We start from the raw sequence: 23066 nt of genomic DNA on the forward strand, positions 1-23066 counted from the left end.
TTGCATCAATTTTTCTGCACTAATGTTGCCCTACCTAGCTTCGATTTTTATTTTTTGGTCTACGATATTATAGTACAAACTGGACAGAACCTTGCTACTGACATCTACATCCTTGTTCATAGATGTCATTCTACAATTTCTAGCACCACCCCATTCAGCTCATTGCCATATTGTATAGCTAAGATCAAAACCCATGACCTAGCCACACATTTTTCTTAAACTTTATCCAGTAAATACATAAATACATACAGACTGTACATATAAATCATACAGTACATTTTCTTATACAATATTACATGTTAAGGAGAGGTACAGAGTGATATACAGATGGTTTGACCTAGCCACACATGGTGTCAACTCCATTCAATCTTCTTGGAGACAATCCTGAAGAAGACAATGAGGTTGTGATCACCTTGGAATTCCCATTGTCATGATGATCTATTTGGAATTGTCTTCATTCTTTGTCAAAGTGTTGGCACAAGTAGGTGATAATTGTTTTGTTTTTTGTGCATCTTCTTAGGTGACCATTTAGAAAAAATGTAGCTATTATCAAGGACACAAAAGCCAATGGACCTCCTTTCCAAAATAGATCCGAAATCAAAAATGATTTCTGAACTGAGAGAATCAAGTCAACACTGCAAGGAAAAAAATATGTGTAACTTTTTTTTCCATTTATATCTACTGATGCTGAGGAAGAGTGATGGAGGTATCTCCAAGTGTCCGGAAGTAATATCTTATCCAGTTGTACAGTAGAGATTGTATTGTCTGAATGTCTAACATTCATCAATGTACCTTGAAAACAGCATGCCCCAGGTGAAATTTTAACTACTAGTCTAGAAATAGACAGGTGTGTATTCCATGTGTGTATTGTCTCTCAATAAACATACTGTATACCAACAGCGAATACATACTTTTGCCAGGATCTGAACCAATTCTTGTTTTCAGACAAATTACTAGATATACCAAGGACATCATATACATTTTGTGTAGTAATATCCTATCCTTGGATATACCATTTAATCACTGTGATATATCAGTAACATTCAACAAATACAGAGGAAATCTCAGATGTGAGAAACCGTACAAAATTGTATCCTCTGATGGAATAAAGATGAATCCAAAGTAACTTCAAGTATCCTTTGATACATGAATCTGTATGTCTTGTCATTGGTTAAACTACATTCAGTTGATATACCCAAGCTATTAGGTTGTTGGAAGTGAGTGAAAGATAAAAAGTACATAGCAAAAGTAGGGCAAGAGCTTAGGAAAATGGCCAATTTTCCTTCAGGGGAAGTACCATCTATCATGTACATCTTAGAGATAACAGCCTCAGACAACATCAAACAAGATTTGTAGTACCATTCATCTTTGCAGTCGGCCCTTTTTTTTTTAAACTACTGAGATCTCAAAGAGACATTTCTACAACTACACAGGATAATGTTTCTGTCCCACAACCTTTTCAGCCTGATTAAACGTAAATTATCATCACAGATAGCTTTGTAACTCAGAAATGTACCTTTATATGATGTGAATTTGAGTTTATGATTTGCTTCTAGGCATTATCTCATTCAAATTGTGTTATTATGCAACATTTATACTAGAATGATCTCTGCAAACTGGTAAAAATTAAAATACCTAACTTGTTATCCAAGCCTGAATTTTTTTCATCCTGCAAAATTGTTGGTATATTCTTACCTGCAATCTTTTACTGTTTTCTGCAAATTGTAAGTAGCTATTGATGCCCTGATGGCTACTCCTTCCTCCAACACTTCTGTCTGGACAAAGATCTAATACACCTACTCCAAGACATATTATAAGAGGAGGCCTTTGAGACACATGTGAAGGATGGATAATGATAATAAATTTTATTTGCAAGTTCTTGCCCGAAGGCTAATTGCAACATGAAACAATACATAGCAAGGGTATACTGTACAGATAGTGAGAGTTAACAATGTTGACTAGTAGAACACATGGCTATTCTAAAAACTACTACGGAATACAATCTATGCTTTTTGGGTTTGACTTCTTTTTTGGAAGCAGTGGAAGACGATAATTGCCCCCAGGCTAGAGAAGACCTACTTTGTTGTCCTGTAAGTGGGTTAGGAAAGAGCTGCATTTCCACTCCAGGCATTGTCACAGGGTGTGGAGGATGGCTTAATGCACAAGGTTTGCACATTTCACCCTCAAGTTATGATGCAGTGTCCTGTGTTAACAGTTTCAAAGATTGCTGGCAGCAAGATCTCATCTTCTTGACTAATTTGATTCCACAAGTATTGCTTTGGTAACTTTAGTCCAAAATAATCTCTCTACCCTACATGTACATGTAAATACATCATGTTTGCTTTCTTGAAGTTTCCGGGATCAGTTTTTAAACAAAACAGCCAAATCCCTTCTTTTTCCACATTGTTACTGCATTTTATCAGTCAATGCTCTCGTGTTCAGAATATTTTTCAGTTAGAATAAATGCAAATCATAATCTTCAGGGGTTCACACCACTTGCTGTGTATTACACATGAACATAATGCCATTAATGGGTAGTCTGTAAGCTGACCTTGGCCAAAATTGGTCAGAATGTCATCCCCTGCCCACTGGGACAGCTGGAAAAATCATTGTCCTGCGTGAAGTGACCTTGGATATGACTCTCACATGTCAACGGACATTCTACCAACACAAGTGTCACAGCTCAACATACAGTTACTATCAGAGCTGCCCACAGATGAATGACAAGGGCGATTGTGCTTTCTTACAGAGGGCGCCCCCCTCCCACAAACGGCACTACTTCCCACCTCTCTTACATGTACGTCATGTGTACATTAAACCCTCACCTTTTGACCTCCCCGCTTATTGCATAGCAATCTACTTGGGTTATTGCATAGCAATCTGGTCCTAGAAGACATCTAGGTAAACCCCTTAGAGAACTGCACTGTCTGAGCTTTTCTTCCCAGGGACTCTCCGCTTTCTCTGCCACCTTTATTAATCCCTTCACACAATGGAGTATGACAGATACGCTGTTCTTATCAATCCTAACACAATTTTGTAGTCGGCGCTAAAGATAGGGGTATCTCTCTCCGGCTAATAATAGATGTACAGTACTATGGGTGGGATGATTGGGACACAGTCCAGAAATTCATGAATGTCACTGTCAACATCTGGATGGGTCAGTCCTTTCCCAGACAACAAGAGAGGGCACATTCCTTTCAAGGAGATATACATCTGTCCTATTTTTTCACAATTATGCAAATAGGTTATGGCACTACGATATCCCCCCAGGTCTATGGTCTGGTGTCTCTGATACGGCGACCCTCTAACCTAACTCGTTTATCATAGCGGTTAATTAGTGGGGGGAAAGGAACTAAACTGTCAAGTGATAACTCTTGTAGCGTCATTTGCATACATTTTCTTCTACTGATACCATTCTTTTCGGGAGATTGTCTGAGTTAATGGCATTGTCTCGCAATGTCACATGTTTAGGCTCAACCATGATGATAACTGATGATAGCTGTATAAATAGGTCTGTTCAAATATAGAGAAGGTCTCTTATAGCTGTTGACACAGACTTTGTCATGTCCTACACTATCAATGGTATCCTCTACCAGACTACATGGGTCGCTGGAAAAATAAAATTTGGCCAAATAGACTGACTAATATGCCTTGGTAGTAAACTGTACTCCTAATAGTCCTATGGCCTCTGGCATATTTTTAGTTTTACTCTACTACAAGGGTTTACATTGGCAGGTGCACAGATGTATAAAAAGAATTTTGGATCTATTGTTTATCTGCTCCTCAAAAAAGGATACTGACCTTCTCCACTGGACAACTGTCCGGACCATGTTCTTCTTAAGCCCTTCTTCTTAAAGAATTTACAGGGTTGTTTGTCAAGATTAAAGGAAACACAACACCCTAACCTTGTCCTGATTCTTTCCACCCACCCACCAACATCAGAGTAGCCATGTCGTCCTAGTTTACATTTCCCCAGGACATGTTTTAATGCACACCACAGCTAATATAAATCAGCACATAGCCAACATACTCCCCCACCCATACAGTCGGGTCCTATATTCATATATATATAGGCTCTACCAGCCTCCGCGGCACTGGGAAAATAGTAGAAATTGGCCAAATAGAGTCAATTTTATGAAGGGAGTCGGCTACGGAGAGAGGGTCAACTGTGCCTGCCAATGAAAACCCCCAATGGCCAAGGTCCCCCGGCAAATGTTCTCCCTATAGCCGGCGCGGTTAGTCTGTTAGAGACTAATATATATATAGCCTGTTTATACTGACACAACCACTATACTTACAACACACACTATGTAGTGGCTTTCCCCAACAGCTAACACAACCAACAGAGCACTTCTTGCATCCCTGCCAGCTAGATATACTATTAGGAAAAGCTCAAACCACAGTTCAAACCACATGTAACATATCCCATCGTTCGCATCGCAAAAGGCTTATACTATCTACGCCTTCCTTAGCAAGACTAGTCGATTATCTGATCTGAGGGCTACAAAGTCAAGTTCGCGCTCATTGTCTCACCTATAAGTACTTGGACTGGATGTGTAAGTCAGACTCCACGGAAGCCAGACGAGGATTTGAACCTGCCAGCCAGTGTTTTCCCACCACCTGGGGTTTTCTGGCTTTTGCCGGAATTCCACTTGTGGGTCGTGACAGGTACCAAATGGAGGGCTGCTCAAAATAGGTTGCCATGGAAACACAACAGTATGCTGAGCGCCCTCTGGGGTTAGTCTCATTGGTGGGTGTGCCAACAATTCTTGGAACGGCTCATTGGAGACTAGAGAGGTTGTTGTATATTGTTGGAAAGAACTTTACCAAAGCAATATTTGATTTAATTTTGTGGTAGAGAAAAAAACAGAAGAGTTTTCTGTGGTTTTTAGTTTGCGGTTGAAACAAGTGTTTTGGCAGGCAGATGACAGAATTGGCATTTTCGCGGTGGTCTCAAGTTTGCGGTAAAAAGGTTAACCTCGGAAACTGCGAACATTAAAGCACTACAAAAATTGCAACATTTACCGTATCCCTCATTCTAAACTGTGTTTCCAGGAGCGTTACAAAGTATCGGAATTACATTAAATTACACTGTATACTGTAAGGGAGCACGCAAGCTGTTAATTTCACACATGGGTGAGTTGATGGTCATATAAGATATACATGATGAAAACATACGAGCTATGTAAAAAAGGGGGATTAATAAGAATCTGTGTTCTTATGCAGCTGTTGTATAAATATGGTGGCCAAAACTTCCTTGTAAATGTAGATATTTACTCTCCAAGCAGAGGTTAGGCTCTGGCGTGTCTTGGACATCTTTCTAGTCGACCTTTCTTACTTTTGTCACTGTTTCAGTATTATAAGGCCAATATATGCCTAGAAAAACTGACAAAATAGAAAGTCCAAGAAAAAGACATCTAAAACAATCTGGGACCTAACCTCTGCTTGGAGAGCAGCAGATATTGCCACTTGTGATGCAACAATACACATAACTCACATACTGCAACCAGCATCCTGGAAAAAAGGTAATCCCCTATTCCAGTCAACAAGGAACGTATCAGGTGAAATTACCGCAGGGCTGGTAGGATATGGGGAAAGAGATAGGCAATTACTATGGTTGATTGGATCTGGTGGTTAGAACAGACAGGGGAAAATCCTGACTTCACAACCTTATCAGCATAGCAGCATCAAAGCCCTGAAGGTCTTTCTAACTATCGCTGCATGCGCTTTGCTTTAATAACAGCACTGTACACTTTAATAGGTGGGACTGCTGGCAACAATGCATCGAAGGAGCGACTTTCATTTGGAAAGGTATCGAGAATGATTGACACATACTCTGCGGTTTTGGCTCGGAGATGGATCACGACTGGGGATGTACTCTCTTTGCAAGCAGATCAAAGAATGATATTCTGTTTGCGAGACGATCTATTGGACTTAAATGTCAAAACTGACATGTTCACTCTGTCAACAGAGGAGAATCCAGTCCTCCCGAGTATACATTCATCTCCTGCTGCATAGGTGTATGCAGTGCGATATGTCACTTGAAAGAATGGACAAATCCACAAATCTTTATTACAGAGCAGGGGGTGGATGCTATCTGTCAAGTTGTCAAAATAGTATTGCGTCAAATCTTTTGTGTGGACATTACAGTTACATGCAACGGACAACTGAGGCATACAATGTGAATTTTTCTACCCATCATATTTATTATGAAGTTTGTCATAAAGCAATCTATTGGGTTTGATTTGTACTGTAGATACTGATGTGCTTATTGCATATAACTGTTAGTCAAAAGATACTGCCTCGAAGCATTCTAAAATGCATATGCCAAAGAAATGAGAGAATTGGACATTGCTAGGAGAACAGATGGTTGAAAAATGTAGAGGATTTGTATAAAAAGAAAAACTTCATAGCAACAAGCTGGGAGTGGATGTACATTTTGTAGCTGACTTCTAAAAATTCTGTTAGGTTAGTAGGGTTTCGAGGGAAATCTAATGTGCCTTGGAAATGGGAATATTTGAATGCAAGCTTGTACTTCCTTACATTGGTTGGCTTCAGTTCAGGATCAGACCACATTCGTGGGTGTTCATTACAGCCTTGCCATTACCACAACATGCTTCACCCTACTGCTGATGACAAAATACCCCAGCTTTTGATGTGCAAAATAGACAAACCCGGGAGAAATCAAACCTGGGCTGTCTTCAGGACCTATCCCTGCGTGAATTTTCTTGAGACAACCAAAAATTTCTGCCCATCCGTCCAAAAGTCTGGACTTTATGACATGATATTGATGAAAATGTATTTGCGTGAGCTTAAAATGACAGATTCAACTACGAAAATTAACGACATGGCCTCCCAAGCAACGACCACAAAAAAATCCAAAGCTGGAGACAGCTCTGAATCCAACCTCTTCCAAACATGCCATCTAACCTCAAAAGTGTTATGGACTACACCCAGTAGTGCTTCCATCACTTACACATCTTCACTTGACATTCAGGGGGTTAAGCACAGCCGACATCTATTTATCCCTCCACATACTGTAAATGCATTTAAGTTTGCATGGTTTTTATTTCGCGCTAAGGCGAAAATTAAGTGTTTGCGGTGGTTTTAAGTTCAAGGCAGCGCTGTAGTCACATATTGCTACTGCATTGGACAAAAATGTTTGCGGTGGCTTTAATTTAAGTTCGCAGTGAAACTGTCGCCGCAAAAAACGCGAACATAAAACCACCGTGAACATTTCTGCATCTACAGTATCTCCCATCGCCTCCCTGACACCACTCTCCCTCCCCAGCAGGCAGGGCAGGCCTGACTGTCTGCAGACTAAACATGTCCGTCCTACATTAATTGGTCTGGCTCTCAAGGCACCAGACCCACAAGAGGGGTCGAGCCTAGCTGATAAAGGCTACAGTTTTGTATGTGGTAGTAATCTACACCCAAAAAGTCTTGGGAAGAAACCTCTGCAGTTCTAGAAAAGCTGCTAGGGGGCCCAAACTGAAACCACTTCTATGCAAGACCAAGAGCTATCTGCGATCCAAAAATCATGATCATAGCATGTCTCCATCAAAAAAGCACCTGCAGTTCAAAAACACCTGCTAGGAGATTTAAACTTAGACCACTTTTTCCCAAGACCAAAGCTAATCTGCGACCCAAAAATCATGACTATGACCTGACTAGGACATGGGGTGTAAAAACCGGAAGTTCTTCTGCAGTATAAGAGAAAACCACTAGGGGGCACACAGTTGAATTTGTCCTTTATTTTGCTGACACCTACCCATACACTAAATACCATCAAGATCTATCTACAACTCTTCTAGTTAGGCTGTCTGCCCACAAGTCCACCCACAAATAAATGCAATTTTCAAACCATTCTAAGGCAGTCATTGAAAGCTACAAACACTGTGTTACGAAAGTCTTGACTTTTTATGAGAAAATGACCAGGAGCTTCTAAGTCTGGCTTCAATCCTTCATCACACCCTTGTTGGCTACAGGTGTCTCTCATCTTGTATCCATGGCAACCAGAGGCAGGTGGTTTGTGTTGGTACTCAAGTTGCTCTCCAGTCAAGCTCCTAATTAGGGTAACCTTGTTTCCTTCCTACGACCTACTTCTGGGTGTCAAATGAGTCAACTTTACAACCTCAGCTACTGAAGTGATTTCTTTTCATTTGGGTCATAGGAAAATGAAGTGTGTGCCATAAAGATATGGTTATATCTGCTCTTCCTTGCAATGTCAGTGCATTTGTTTCATAAAAGTACGAAGAATATCTAAATTCTACACTATCAAAAATGAAAATACAGTAAGTATATTTTGCATTTATTTTCAGATTTACTGTTTGAATCAAATTTTGTACTAGAAATCACGAGGACTTTGACCCATAAAACTGAAGCATTCTACTACATCATGACCTCAAGAGGGCTTGAACAAGAGTGCTGGACGTTGGCACAAACACTGCAGAACAAACAGTGTACACAGTACTACACACGGTAGCGTGTTGTAACAACAAGTCCTCTGCAAACACAGGCACTTGAACTCCGCAGACACCTACATGTGGGGGAGGGGGGTGTTGCGGCCTCTCTGCTGTAGACTCTGACAGCTGGTATCAACCACTCTGACATGTTCAAGGAGACCAGGGGCTCACCCAGACAGGCCAAGGCTTTTGTCCAACAGCCAACAATGTTAATAGCTAAATCCACAGGATATCTTAAATGTACTTAATGACGTTCTGAGCTTGAAACTATTCATATGGACAGAACAGTCAAAAGTCATTGACACAGGTATGGATGATAACACTTACTCAAGCAACTAGATAGATTTGTAAATGGTCAGACATTTCAGATAGCATCCACTGTCTTTCTTCAGTGACTCATAGTAACTGTTATCTTGTGTACCTATTCATTGACATATGATGAAGACAGGATGTCAAAAGTGATTTAAAACAACTTGAAAGCCTTTTACGTTTGAAGCAGGATCAAAAGTACAGTCATTTAGTACACGTACATACTTTTGGCTAAACAGTCAAGCCAGAAGCTTTCGAAAAGTAACTGTAGTCAAAAGTGATTTGAACAACTTGAACTTGAAGGAGTTTTAATTTAGCAATATCAAAGGTAAACAGATTTCGTACAGGCTCTTGGAACTGTAACTGTAAGTTTACACACGAACTAAGGACTGGTAAGTATTCTGTATCCTTTGTCAAACTTACAACTTACAAACATGTCACTCATATTCATAATACGCAAAGTAAAGCAAGAGCTATTCTATTAAAAGGGGAGGGGAAACTTACTTTAACCCCTTTTTTTTCAATCAAAACCCTAGTACAATAATAGAATACTGGAGTCCCCTAGCATACATGAAATATAGGAGATCAGTCTTATTTTTCCTGATAGCGGATAGACTTTGAAACAGCTGGAAAATAAAGGTGGTGACATCCAATCTCAAGTCATCAGTATACAAAAATCATAATTTCGCAGTTATTTCGAGCGGCTGATACAGGGACAACAACAGTTAATAACAGGTGTATTTTAACAATCACACTCGTATAAACAGTTTTAGCACGCTGTGATCATACCACCTGGCGCGACTGCAGATGTCTCGCCGTCGCGCTACGGGCGTCACTCACCCCTACTGATATAACCATATCTTTGCGACTCACTTTACAGTTTCTAATTCTGTGACATTAGTCCATAAAAGTCAAAACAAGTGAAACAGTCACTGACACATATTGCTTCAGTCAGCTACTTGGCAACAGAGGCACATGGCGCTGAACTTAAAATATCATCCTGACAGAAGATTATACATGTAGAATGGAGCAAGGGAGGCCACAGTGTAAATTGACCAAAAGAAAAACATCTAATACACTATTGCTAGATAGGACAAAAATATGGTAAACATACCTGTAGGATCAAAGCGAAGCAACATGGTAAGAGAGGCAGCACATCACAAATCAGGATAATGTAGAATTGTAGGATGATGTTGTCACAGCCACGGCAGACCGGAAAAAAAGAGAAGGAAAAAGACTTCATTAGTCTCGAAATATACAGTTACAATCAACAACAAATATAATATGGAATATGATATTTTTGACATCTGACTGTTTCAAAATTTTATCCAGTTGCTTGAGTAACTATTTTTGGCATCCTTAATGAAATGTTCATGTACATGTATCATTTGTGTCCATACTTCAGACTGCTGTAGGTAGTCAAGCTCTCTTAATATTCTTTGCCATCTCTTCAAGACACAGTCTGAATGCACAAATACGAACTTGATAGACTTTACACCAAGACCAAATCACCACAATCAAACCTGTCACTCTGTATGTACATTAAACCACTTGACTTGTCTGTACACATCAGTACAGTTTATATAGAAAGTGTCTTGTTACACAGCTGTTTCTACAGTCTGAAAGCTCTACTTTAACTGAGACCTAACAGTGTATACAGAATACTAAGTACAAAATGGAGTTGTATAGACTGTTAATGCAGGCTAATGTACATGTACTAGTAATAACAACAAAGATAACGGTAACCTATACCTTAATTCTTACTAAATATTTACGTAACAATTAATGTTGTTTTTGGATGAGTGTGGATGTTTATAAGTAAAAAGACAGACTTGAAAACATAAGCAAGATGGTAAATTAATGAATACAATATATCGCTTAACCATATAATTTATCCAGTGGTACTGTAATTCTTGATTTGTTAACTGTAACTTAACAGCTGCTGATTTAACGGTCACTAGTCAACAGCCAAAATTTCATCACTGCTAATATTTGATCACTAATACTTGATACAGTAATGTTTGTTCCCAACGTTAAAATTAAGTGCCGTGCCTACTCCATTTTCCCCCAACCGCTATATTTTCCTGCCGCTATATTAAAGTTATTTACAGTATACATAGCATTATTCAGGGCATTTGTCAGGATTTGTACTATCACGTTGACCATCTCTTGAGCCTCTTGTAAAAAAGCAGCCGCTATCTCATCACAAACACGATAATCTATAGCTCAAAGATCCTCCAATCTATAGCTCAAGGATCCTCCCGTCTAAAGGACCCCAAGCGACTGAGATAACAGACTGTTGCCCATTTGTATGAAGCTCTTGCAGACCATTTACAGTGCTTTTTACACTGTCTTAAAGTTTAGCTACAAAGAGGGAGGCAAAAGACTTGCTCAGGCAAAGTGCTGTAAAACTTGAAATATTCACGGTGGTTTTATTTTCCCAGCTTTCCCAGTGACCTCTAATTAACATAACATAACATAACATAACATAACATAACATAGTGTTCGGATAGGAGGCTAATTAAGCCACAAATTTATGGCACCGCAAAAATGTATGACTACCGTAATACAGACTTGTTTCAAACACAAACTTAAAAGAAAACCTCATTTTCCCTTCTACCATGATTAAGCTCATGCAAAGATAAATGAATTCACAGTATATTCCTAACTGTATGTGCTTTGCCTAATTGTACACACGTTAGCATATCACTCAAAGACGCTGTCATATACTAGAAGTCACTTGCATCTGGCTTGAAAGGTATGCAAATTTATGTTGAGCCGAGCTGCCATCTTTTATCCTCTTACTCCGCATTATCTGATTCCATTCCGTGCCACGACCCCGGCCCAGAAGCGACTTCAAAGTACGGCCAAGCCTTTAGTGTCCACTCAACAGCAAAACAGCCCAGATAGAGTCTGGCCAACCGTCCACTTAGAGGTTTACTGCTCCCAGATAAGGAACTGCTGGGAATGTTAACACTTTCCTTCCTCTTGTTGGCAGAGATTGGGTGATAGGACCGGCCGGGTCTGCTCATCTTAACCGACTGTTCTCTGGCACTCGCTTGTAAAATGAGAGTAATCCTGCAATCAGTGTGTATTGGGTTTTAGAACCAGGTTTTTATCTCTCGTTCGCTGACCAACAGGAATGAAGTAGGGCACACTCAGGAACTCGTGGATAGACATCTAGCCGCAGCAACATCTATCAATACAAGCATCAATAAACCTGGAAAACCACAGAACTGGAGATACATTTCCTGGTAAAACCAACTTGCCAACCCCTGTAATCACAACGGCATTCCGATCCTCCAAACATTTCCTTTCCCCTTCACAGACTTTTAAACTTCCTTATCCCACTGTAGAGGCATTCATTTTCACAGGGACTTGAGTTCATGGTAAAAGGGAGTATGAGGTTTTCACCACTGTGATTTTAAAGTTTGCGGTTGAAACAATTTTGTAGTGCATTGTAATACGTTGGAAATGCATCTTGGCAGATTCAAGAAAACTGAGAAAACAAAACCACTGCAAACATTTCGAGATCTACAGTATACTTATCAAGATTTTTTACCTACACAAATGTAGATTTATATACACTTCCAAAGGCCAAGGTCTTTATCCCAATATAGCTACAGCATAATCAATTTTCCCAATGTATCTTCCCATTTCTGCTAACCTAATGCTATTGGTACCACATGCCCATCAATAACATTCTCTCCAAATATCCATTTTCATGCTGCCTCGATTCAAATTGAACAGCAAAGAACCATTTAACTCAGCCCCACTCTCTGCTTAGCCGATATAACAGCCACTCTTAAGCATATAAGGGCTCAAATCCCCCCATGAGTTAAAGACATTCTTCAGCCTGTGGTAATATTAATAGGCGAGTAGATACGACCATCGACTGACTTCGCTCAACGATTCACCTCCCGTCTTGTGGGCTCAGGAAGACGAGACTTTGGCGCCAGCGAGATCATATCCCGCTATCCATCTGACTCCGGCCACTGGACTGGTCATCACTCAGGACAAGATATTGAAAACGTGGCCAGCTAATTAGTTCACAGTGCGGCTGTACCCCGGCCAGTAGGGAATTTCATATTCCACTGTACACAAAAAAGAAATCAAACCCAATAGCAATTGTTTAGATTAGATGTAGCTCTAGTTGACAACTTTACTTTGTGTTGATTTCATTACTGTGTACTTATTATTATCACTATCTCATTTCAATGTATTCTTGCAATTAGCCTCCAGGCATGAATTTGCAATAAAGTTATTATTATTATTATCATCATATTCAAGAAGTTAGAAGGAGGGCAATTGTAAAACTCTAAAGATTTTAACTCTGTTCCCTCAATTAAGTTTACTCAAAAGCATACAATATCTGTAATATTTTTCGATATGTCAAATTGTAATACTTACATTTATTATGATTTCTTCCGTATCTAAGGATGTGATAACAGTAACTGTAAAATTGTGTTAGTTGCTGACTCAAGCTGTGTTCAAAAGACCACAGTTTGTGTGTTCTTTTTGAATATGTAATTTTTACATTTATCTTTACAATAGAATAATGATTTACATATTCGTAAGCATAGAAATTGTATTCTTGAGAAAAGCTACTCACAGGCAGTCGCACTATGTATGGTACAGAAGTACTTATCTTTGTGACACAAAGTAAATCCTTTGGATAGAAAGCACAGTACCCCACAAAAATAACTGTACAGTATTGTACTGATATGCACAAAATAATCTGGACAGAGGTTACAATCCAAAACAGGTGGAGCACATAACAAAAATGTCTCTCTGTCACATGACAAGTCGTTTTTTGATGGATGATGAGTGATTCTCATACCCCTGTCATCAGCTGCATATTAATTTCATACACAGGTCCCTTCTTAAACGGGTGACAAGCTGTATTTAGGGGATACTTAGTACAATATGAAATACTTGTCCACTAGTGACTGACTATTTTTGTACATTTCACCATTCTCTTTACACTGTAAATTGATTTTGGAAGGAGAGGAAAGTAGACATTCAGGATATTTCAAGTTTGCAGTTTAAACAACAATAGCAATGTGGAAACCACAAACATTTCACGATTTATAATAACATATACATTTTGTATTTCCATGCAACAGAAAAGCATACATTTAACTCTTATCTTATAACCAATCTGGTGTTTACACATCATTTTTCGGCTGAACATTTTTCAGTCTCTATAAGGTTTTCTGAGACAGTATAATTGGATATTTGGCCTTTCTCTCCCCCAAATCTACCCTGGGTTTATCTCCTATTTACCGTGTAACCCAAACTACATGGAAACAGGTCTAGTTTAACAGATGGAGGTCTTACCTTGAGAAGAACTGTGCTATATAAATAATCCACCCCACTGCCAGTCTCTCCAACAACAACAAACCTCCCTGAAGTCCCACACAGTGTTCAGGGCAAAGGTGTTGTATGGACTACCAGGGCACCTCATCACAACCTGCTTTCATGCATTTTGTTGCCAATAAAAGCGGCAGCAATTACTCCATCTGGCGCGTTCACACAAAGCGCGCTCACCGCGTGAGGCGTGCCTGTCAGCTTACATAACGAAGGATCGAACAACCTTTGGCCCTGGTTTGCTACTCGGGGCTCTGTGTTGAATTTTCAGTCAGAGACGTTTTTGTTTCACAGCCAAATCGTTAGTGGTTGAAAGAAATTGATTGAAGTCATATGGAAAAGTTATTAACCCAAATGACAGACCAGGCAGCAAGAAGGAAAGAGTAAGAAGTAATATTAAATATGATTTTTCCAACCAGAATTGTATTTGAAAAGTATTTTACCAGAAAGCAATACCTTATAAAAATCAACTATCAGAAACCTTTTCTTTACCTTAAAAATGATAATAAGATAATAAATGACAATGATCTTTTATTGCATATTCCTATACCATAATGTTATTAACAGAATACCACTAAAATCTAAGAAAAAAACCCATTATCATCACAACATGTATTAGCACTTGTACTTGATAATCAACTTCTAATCTATGGCATATCTTTTGTTGACGAACTGACAAAAAAACCTTATCGCCAAAGAATACTAATGGTAGTGCACGTTCAGTATGAATGTTAATACAGCCTAACTGACACTACCATCTGATTACACATTATTTTCATCAAATCATGTGGTTAGGGAAGACATTTTGGGCGGATATCAAAGCGTAGCAAGGGCACTTCAAGGACCCGAACATAGAGTTCAACTCAGGAGAACTGTAATTTATAACCATTACAAGCATATTCCATCTGAATCTTAAGTGTCATGACTACATGTTGATAGTTCCAGATAGTGTCTTGGATCAGTTGTGTTTCATGTTACAGCAGTTATTTCTTGAATCAAGTCTAATATCCTTTACAAGCTAAAGTTAAAATCCATTCTATGTACACCTTTTGGTGTATAGGACAGTGCTCATATCTGTTTCAATAGCCCTTGGGCCACACAATTATGAGGGTAGACAAAAATTCACAAGAACTAAAATGTTAAAATATCATTCTTGTAAAAGCATCATGTCGCTATTATGTTTTATCTTGTCTTCTTGCATAATTTGGATAAAAGGATAATTTAAAAAAAAAAGCCTGAGAGTAATGTAGTATAAGGGCCGGTTTACACGAGGCACTTACGACGAGTGTCCTTGGACAAATGTTGGACAGGAGGCGCTACAAGAAAAAGGCCGCGCCATGTCGCGATGCCTATTTACACGGGCAAAAAAATCTGTCCTGCGACATTTGTCCTAGAACGAGTCTAGGACACTCGTCATAAGTGCCTCGTGTAAACTGGCCCTAAAGCTCAGATTGAAAACAGGAAATAGCCTGTTTTTTAAGGAAAATTAATCAGCATGGTTATACCTTGATTGTCGTTATTCTGTCATTTTATGACATGAACCTGACCTCTGACCTCCATCATGAAACCTTGGCCCTGCCCAACAAAAACATACTGACCACATTCCAATAATGTTGACTTTGACTTTAACAGCACATAAGTGCTGACCAATATCAAGACACCAATCATACAGGCTGGGTTATTGCAACGATAATGCCATTTCTGAGACGACGGTTGGACATTATCAATAAAAGCTTGTATACGGTCCAAAAATGGTATCAGAAATCATTTTTATTGGAGGAATGCAGCAATTGGGGAAACTACAGTACAGACATTTCCCCTGGAATGGCACCGACAGGCCACAGTTTACCATCAGATCATGCCCTTCCTTTACAGGGCATTCAAGGACAGTGACATCTCCAAAACTTCTACTGAGGAAAACCAGCGATCCTAACTTCTCTTTCTGGCCTGTGCAGAGTGAGTCTGGCACAGTGCAACAGTTGTCTGCCATTCCAATTATCTCCTACCTCTTAACTTTTACCATCTGCCTTGCATTAAGACATACATCTTGACTGCTGTCTGCTGCAGGTACATACCCTTGGCAGTTGAACACATTATGGGTGGGCAGTGGTGGAGAAGTTATAGGAGGCAGGGGACTGAGAGAGAATGCCTAAAACAGGCATGGTCAGGCTCTGTTTATGCTATAGCTGATTGGTAGCGATCGCCACAGGAAACTGACAGGTCTGTGGTTGAAAAAGTGTGGTCTCAACACCAGGGTTAGGGTTGCATACCTAAATGTAACACCAGGTACAGGAATAGAGGTTCAGGTACAGGTCACGGTCCCACGAGATAACCTACATGTATGGTTTCCACTGATGACAGAAACAGTACTAGTAAACGGGTTGTTCACAGTACATTAACTTTTGTTACCTCATGCAAGGAACCTACTACTCTTGTGAGTAAATGTTTTGCGATAGGGAGAAAATGAAGTGTTCGCGGTGGTTTTAAGTTCGCGTTTGAAACAATAGTAGTGCTTCAGTCATAGCTGGGCAAAAGGTTTTGCGGTGGTTTTAAGTTCGCGCTGAGAGTTCACCGCGAAAAACGCGAACATAAAACCACCGCAAAAATGTCTGCATTTACAGTATCTTAAACCAAAGATAGAGCTGATTTCTCAACGCTGATACAATGTTTTCATCTTTTTCCAGTGCTAAACTTCATCCCTGTAATAAGTACATACTTGAGTATGATTTTATTTATGTACAGTACCAGTACATTAACATCCTGTTTTTTGGACCTGTGCCTGGAGGATTTTCGCGGAACCCCGTACCGGGACGCAGCCCTACCCAAGATGCTACGGCTATCAGTAGTTCTACTGGAGGAATCTTAGGCGCGCTTTAGACTGAGCGTGGTTTAACCAAACTAGTTCACTTTAATAACTGCCGCTTACCGTTACCAGTCTAAAGAGGATGATCCGTTTTTTTGGCCGTAGACAGACACTTGAAATATGTGCAGTTCAAGAATGACATAAAATGCTCAAGAAGTTGTTCTTGCTCGGACTGCCAACCTTTAGAATGTTCAAAAGTGAACTAATTGTTGCACAGCACCCATGGCAATGGTTACACCCCTAGAATGTAGGTGGCATGAAAGAGGAGTAGGTTCTCCCCGCATGCTTGAGGAGGTTCACTGGAAAAAGACAAGAGGCGGTGATCCAAAGGGAGTCTGTCAAGCTGTAGCTGTAGCTGAGCCCGCTGTATTCTTGCCTTAGTGGGTACGATATGCCTGAAGAACTGACCTGAATCACACAGTGTTTCAGCTTCGAGAAACAGGCATTTCTTTCCCAACACTACAGCCCGATCCAATTTCCTTACTGTATCCATAGGAAAGGAGGCAAAATAACCATAAAATCCACTTTGAAAACATAAAAATATTGCACCACCACAGGCACTATACATATGTTTCTGACATGGGGCTGGCTTCTCCCAATTTGTATGGGGAAATGAGGGAGGAATTCCAGAGATTTAGAACATACCGCTTGATTGGAGATGCCTAACAGATGGGGGAAGTGTTGACAAGGAATACCAAGAAGCCCAGGACGCCTCCGGCCACGCTTTTGTCATCTCCAAAGCCTTATCTAAATCAACTAGCTGCATACAGATTTCTTAAATAGCCCTAAGCATGGTAAATATCAATAAAGAAGCATTCAATCAAACACATGTGGTTCTGTGTGTTTTGTCCAGCCTTGAGATTTATCTAATAAAATGTGGAAACAAATTTCAAACATACAGTGCTTTGAAGCTGGAGTTATGTTTTCCTCGCTGAAACTTGCTGATTCAGCCCCAATATCGACAGTAGCACTCTCTCAAACAGTTGCTTCTTCAACATATTGTACATAGTTGCTTGTCTAAAGGCTGTCTCTAGCTTTTAATTTTTTCCCTTCCACTCATTGTTTGCAAGCCTACGTTATCATTCATTAATTTTCATTGTTAAATCTGTCATTCTAAGCTTACATCAATACATTTTCATGTCAGGAAGTTCAGATTTTGTGGATGGATGGGGTGAAATTTTTGCCCGTCCCAAGAAGCAAATTTCCGTCCCAGAACGGAGGGATGGGTCCTGGAGACAGTCCTGTGCATGAGACAGCCTTCTGGAATTCTCTTCTTTACTGGGATCAGGTCAAAATCAATGCATGTTTTGATGGCATACAGGAAATTAGGTTACATGTATATGGAATAATATGAGTAACAAGAGACAGACAAGACCTACTGTATCCTTTTTTAACCTTGCTCAAAGGTCAATCTAGAAGAAGTTGCATAGGTGCCCACCATTTTCTCTTAAACTTTTGCAGCAGAATTACAGGTAATAAGAGCCAGACAAGACATACTGTACCCTTTCTTAATCTTGCTCAAAGGTCAATCTAGAAAAAGAAGCTGCATAGGTGCCCTCCATTTTTTCTTTATCCTTGACTTGTGCAGCAAGATTACGAATAACAAGAGGCAGACAAGACTTACTTTACCCTTTCTTAACCTTGCTCAAAGGTCAATCTAGATGCCCTCCATTTACACTGCAGTTGCTCACACTGAGTTCCCATTGGCTAGCTTCTGATGACCTCTGACCTACTAGACATGAGAAGGGTGACCTGCAATGACCTTTATCAACATCCAGGGTGCAGTAATTGTTTGAAAAGGCATACTGAAGAGAATGGTACCACTGAATGGACAAAATGTGTAGTCTCTGTTTGATCCTACACAGGGATAAGTTATGTACAGTATTCCTAATCAGAATGGGATATTTCTGAACCATTGTAATGTCTTTGAATATACAAAAATACTGTAAAAAACTATTTTTTGCCTTTCAGACTGCTTAATAGAAGGATATCAGTAAACCTTTCTTAACATTTTTTGTCTTGAACTAAAGATGCCCTGAGTCTTTACCTAACCAACTGTTTCATACATCTTAGATGTATGATCTAATCCCTTACATTTTTCCTTCAAAAACAGTCTTATTGTCCTATAGTAACTTTGTCTTCCAGAACTTCTTGCATAGCTCTAATTCCTCCCGGACTGTTGACAGCCTTGCAAGTCTCCAACCTCAAGTCCACCCCCAGAAACTTGCAGAAAATTGGAGAGCCTCCGGCTGACTAATTTGTTGGAGACAAGTGGAGGGGCCCTGGAGGAGTTGTAGAAACCTTACACGCCTCTGGAATTCATTTCCCACTGATATGAGGGAGAGAGCGTTCCACCTTGAACTACGGATTTAATTGAAGTCAGGACCTTTCGGATGTTATGGCTATCGGGGAGGCAGTTGAACATTACAGCAACACATCTGATAGGAGTTACCCCAAAAAAATAATAAAAAATAGTTTGAGGATATGTCTACATGTGTAGATAGATTATTTTCTACTGCAGAGGGTGAAGACACGAGTGACATTTGGTCTATAAGTTGTAAATCTTTGAAGCCAAATAAAAGATTTATAATAACGATTGATTTAGGACCAGAAAAAGGAGTTGATCTTGCCCTTTTAACTTCTATTTCACAGCAAGCACATAACGCCTTGCTTGGCATTTCATCAGCATCAAAATATATCCAGCATCTCGCTGTAAAACGTCCTTTTAGCCGGAGAAATGTGTCCTAGGAGGAGTAAAGGATAACTTCACCTTTGAAGTATTTGCTCCTGGCACATTTGAGGCTCATCTCATGCACGAGTTGCCGGGAGTTGAAGGTGAAAGTGCTTTGCTACACTTGAGGTCTCCGGATGCCTGTATTTATGGAGGCGGCACAAATCGGGCAACTCCCAACAGGAAATGACTACAAAAAACCCATGGAGTGTGGAAGATGGGGGAATACATCACGGTTTCCACCACCCCACACTTGGAGCAAAGTTTTGCAGACAAATTGGACGGTTTACGGAGTGAAATCGTTCTTCAAAGTGACAACGGCCGTAGCATGCAAAAGTGATGCAAAGACACCCGAATACAAGTGTCAAAACCAATTTCTGGAAACAGGGCTCGTAATATTGGGTGCATGTGCACTTTTGTGCACCCAAAATTGGAGCTGTGCACTTAATTTTTGACTGTGGGTGCACCAGTTCATCTAGATGTATTTGTCTTATTACTCAGTTTTGCTGACAAAGTAACATTCCTAATCTTATGTTGTGCACCCGAAATGTTTTCTGTGCAGCTAAATGTTCAGGTTAACTTAAGTGCACCAGTGCACCAGTTTCTAATTTGAGCCCTGGGTAAGTATGGTTCACTCGAGCAGAAATAATGTTTTGCGGATGGATCTTAATGAATATGAGTAAAATCTGCATTAAACAGCCAAACCTCAGGCCATGGTTCAGATCATGATGAACCCAATAGCCAGCCGGGAATTGTCACAATAAGCTCAGATAAAACTCAGATATACGGTTAGAAAAACATACAACTACTACAAGCAAAACAGTACAAATATATGTTACCCATCAAAGTAAAAGAAAACTGTCCAGTTATTTTTAATGACGGGGCAAAAATAACGGACAGCTATTAGGTCATATTATAAATGAAATTTGTCACCGGACATTTGCATCAAATTTGTGGACCACTTAAGCCGATTATTTCCTATTGATCATATTTGCTTGTCGAGGCACGAAGAGGCAATAAACCTTCCCTCATGGTCACCGTCAAAACTTCCTTCCTGTGGTGACCTGACAAAAAAAGAGGATTATCATTCCACATTAAGGCACCCCTGTTGGTAGTTATTATGTTTTTAGCGTAAGCGGCTTACGAATGTCGTTTACAGAGAATATTTCCGAGCAGGGCGGAAACGGTTCATGTTTGTCGCCTTGACTCCCCCAGATTAGCAACCCGTAACCTTCAGTTGACATTTCGATCAATCAATACGTTTCTCCGCCCAGAGAGTGCTTCGCGTCGGAGAGGGTTGGTTTCTTGTACGCCGCGCTTCACACGCCGGCCGAGGTCTTGGCGTGAAATGAAAGATCGCTTCCGCAAAGTATTGACACCTGCGGCCAGTTGCCCATCCATCACACAGCTCAATCCGATAAAGCGCGGGGCAATTTTTTTTTTTCAGAATGCGGATCTGAATTTGGAGGGATAGAATTGTGAAAAGGGGCACAAACATTCTCACAATTCTAGTTAGATATGTTAGGATCTGGGCTGTCTCCAGCTTCAATTTTCCCATCCCACTCATTCTTTGGGAGCACACATTGTTAATTTTCGTCACTAAATCTGTCCTTTTCAGTTTACAAAAATATATGTACATTATGATCAACAGCATGACATAAAGTTCAGATTTTTTTGGACGGATGGAGTGAAATTTCTGTCCGTCTCAAGAAGCAAATTTCCGTCCTGGGATGGAGGAACAGGGCCTGGTTATGAGGGAAAATGCATAGAGACGACAACGAATCATTAAATTGCTTGCTGCCAACATGTCATTGTTGTCTCCCCTTTTACAGATGCAGAATAAATCTACATGACATTATCTACTAAGACTGCACCTTATCACCCTCCAAGGAAATTTCGCTCAACTACGTGTCAACTACGTGTCGTTACAAGGGCAAGAGAATGGAAAATTTACACAAAAACAGGTCATTGATTTTTTTCAAGGGGGCAGCAGTACGTAGCACGGTCCAGTGGCTGAGATCATCACTAGAAATTGGCAGCACAAACAGCAATTTTGCAGGATGAGCGGCGCAGTGTGGTTGCAAGTATTTAATGATGTCCTCAGGGAAGACGGGGATGGAGAAAGGCATCTCATCATCAATAATGTCTACAGAAATGGATTACTTTATAACGACTGTCCAAAACTTTCAATGTACCATTTCACGCAGTGTGGCCGTTACAGAACATCGTAATCATATCCCCAAAATTACTTCATAGTTTTGGAGTAGACTGGAAGAACAAGTATGGAACAAGAGTGGCAAACAGAACTGTAAAGGGGGAAATGTTCACAGGGATTTTTTAGTGACTATACAAGAAAACCTCCTTTTTACTCCAACTGCAAAATTAAATCCCTGCAAAAATAAAAAAATCTACAATATGTCACTGGAGGTTTTCTAATAGCAAACATCCTACCTACATGACTTAAGGTGTCTTAAGTGAAAACAGCTGAACCTTACGTCTGCTTGGAGATTAATGTTCAGCCTAGTCTGTATAACGCAAACTCCAGCTGTCCGGGGATTTCTGTCCCCTCCCCGCTTGGGTTGCGAGGCGGTTACAGGGCGGCGAGCGGTCACAGGAGGCTTGATTGAATTCAGGCTAATGTTCAGCCAAACTCTAACACTATTTGTACAACTGGTACCTGTAACATTTGTGGTCGCCCGTCATTATATAGATCATCTGGACTTGCCTTTTATTACTTGAAACTGCTCTTATGGCCCTTTGGCATATCACGCTGCACACAACGAATGTGTTCTCTTTGACCATATTATAAAGGGTGACTTATACACCTGGTAATTCTAGACAAAACCCGGGGAAGGCATTAATGTGCTGTATGATTTCTGGTTTCAGAACACGGAGGGGAGGTCAGAATTGCTACATATTTCTTGTGCACACTTAATGTCCCTTCTACCCTATATACCAGTGGCTATAATAGGGCTGGGATATGTGCAGACAAATCATGGCACTTGGATGACACAATTTTCCTTGTCAGTGTGGCATTTTCAAGGTAAGGGGGGAGGGAGCACCGTTGGTAAACTGCAAAATGGTATCTTAACCTTTCGAATCCTAAGGCAGCTACTGGTTATGGGGTTAGGCAGCAGGGAGAAGGTTTATATCATTAACCAGTTGTGAGACCTTTAAGTCTTACAGTCAATGCCAAATTTTTAAAATCATTTGTCACATGGCAACCCAGGTTGAGAGTGGCCCATATATACAGTTTACGTGTTAACAGCACACATATCATTTTCATTCAAATTTCAATGACATAATCATATGTTAAACTGTTATACTT

The 23066-nt window shown here is 40.1% G+C and overlaps 1 protein-coding gene across 7 annotated transcripts in view; it reads right to left on the reverse strand.

Annotated features, from left to right (window-relative positions):
• LOC136446545 (poly(rC)-binding protein 3-like) overlaps positions 1-23066 on the reverse strand; it is a 78519-nt gene that overhangs the window by 39724 nt on the left and 15729 nt on the right. The window contains exon 1 of one of the 7 annotated variants that reach the window (XM_066444956.1): positions 14115-14289. The exons of the other annotated variants lie outside the window; for them this stretch is intronic. The gene's annotated coding sequence lies outside the window, so the exon portion shown is untranslated. Of the gene's footprint in view, positions 1-14114; positions 14290-23066 lie in introns of those variants that run through there. 7 annotated transcript variants of the gene reach the window in all.

The sequence above is a fragment of the Branchiostoma lanceolatum genome, chromosome 12 (genome assembly GCF_035083965.1).
Source record: "Branchiostoma lanceolatum isolate klBraLanc5 chromosome 12, klBraLanc5.hap2, whole genome shotgun sequence".
NCBI lineage: Eukaryota > Metazoa > Chordata > Leptocardii > Amphioxiformes > Branchiostomatidae > Branchiostoma > Branchiostoma lanceolatum.